This window comes from Pinus tabuliformis, chromosome Q (genome assembly GCF_031772625.1).
Source record: "Pinus tabuliformis cultivar Carrire ecotype Pingquan chromosome Q, CPIR1, whole genome shotgun sequence".
Classification (NCBI taxonomy): Eukaryota; Viridiplantae; Streptophyta; class Pinopsida; order Pinales; family Pinaceae; genus Pinus; species Pinus tabuliformis.
Window position 1 is genome coordinate 373,765,967 of NC_142296.1, and position 1,488 is coordinate 373,767,454.

At 40.1% G+C, this 1,488-nt stretch overlaps 1 pseudogene; it reads left to right on the plus strand.

The window, feature by feature from the left end:
- Nucleotides 1-740: 740 nt before the first annotated feature.
- LOC149219725 (sm-like protein LSM8 pseudogene) lies at nt 741-1,256 on the plus strand (annotated as a pseudogene).
- The last annotated feature ends 232 nt before the right edge of the window (nt 1,257-1,488 follow it).

Genomic DNA, 1,488 nt, shown 5'->3' on the forward strand with positions numbered 1-1,488 from the left:
GCCAATGAGAACTATTCCTACCATAGAGATGATTGAATGCATTCTGTAAAAAAAAATACTTCTGTTGATAGAAAAAATACTTCTGCTGATATACAATGAAATTGTATTCAAAAGGGCAAAAAGATTTCCAATACTTTATACACTATATTTTCTTCAAACTTATTTTCTTCAAATCCCTCCAATGTTTGATAAAAGCATCCAACATTTCATTGATATATCACTTCAATGTTTTAAGATGTAATATATTTATATATTACATATCACTTCAATGCTTTAACTATACAACGCAGCATGCTGTAACTATACCATTCAAATGATTTAAAAAAAAAATTGCGTATTGATACTATTCACCTTCTTCAACACCTTGCTGGACTCCACATAACTTGTGACTATGCGGCTGTTGTGGACTCTTCTCTGGCGAACCGAGACCTCGTTCTCAAAAAATAAAATTGCAGAGCGCATACACCAAATCTCTTCTCAGCGAAATCAAAAGAATACCAATGAGCGCGTGATAACTGCCAAAGCAGAACGGCACAAAATGGATTCGAGCTGTAGACCTATGAAGCCTTCAAATCACGGACTCTCCTATGGTAATCTCGTTGTGTATTTAGCCGGCGTGGAGTTTAATCCGAACAGGCTTCGTTTTTTTTCTCTTTCGTTGCTTAAATCTGTTCAGCTTCTCTTGTCGTCGTATTTCCAAATCAATATTATTGTGCGCTACTTCTTATACGCATTCCGCCATGTCTATTATCTCAGGCTTGGAGGATTTAGTCAATGAAACAATATCCGTCATTACCAACGATGGCCGTAACATAGTGGGTATATTGAAGGGATATGATCAGGCCACCAATCTCATTATGGATGAATCTCATGAGCGGGTCTATTCCACCAGGACAGGAGTTGAGCAACTTGTCTTGGGCTTGTACATCATCAGGGGAGATAACATTAGTGTAGTTGGTGAGTTGGATGAAGACCTTGATTCAAATCACGGACTCTCACAGCTCAGGTAAGGCACATGAGTACAAAGATAAAAGAATGATCCCGGCGGCCTGAGACAAACAAAAAGATGACTTGCTCGGTGGAGGCGCAGGTGAGATGTGGGAATCCGCAGAGTATAATCAATGGAGGCGTAGCATAATCAGGTGAAGCAATTCATGCAATGGAGGCGCAGGTGCAATAACGCCCTTTTTGAAACGTTTATGACAGTCAGAGAACTGAACAGTCAGACCATGTCAGGACAGCCAGAGAGCGATTAATGTATTCAGAAGAATAGGCAGGCACAGGCTTGGGTTGAGACTCACAACGAATTCATGCGTATAACGCATAGCAAAATGGAACTCACACACAACGAAATTATTAAACAATGACTGAGATTTCGCAGGGATATGGAAGACATGTCAGCCTGCAGAACATGGGCAGAATATGAGCAGACTATGCATGAGGGAGTTACAAAGAACAAGAGCTAAAAAGAACCTGCTCTGATACCAT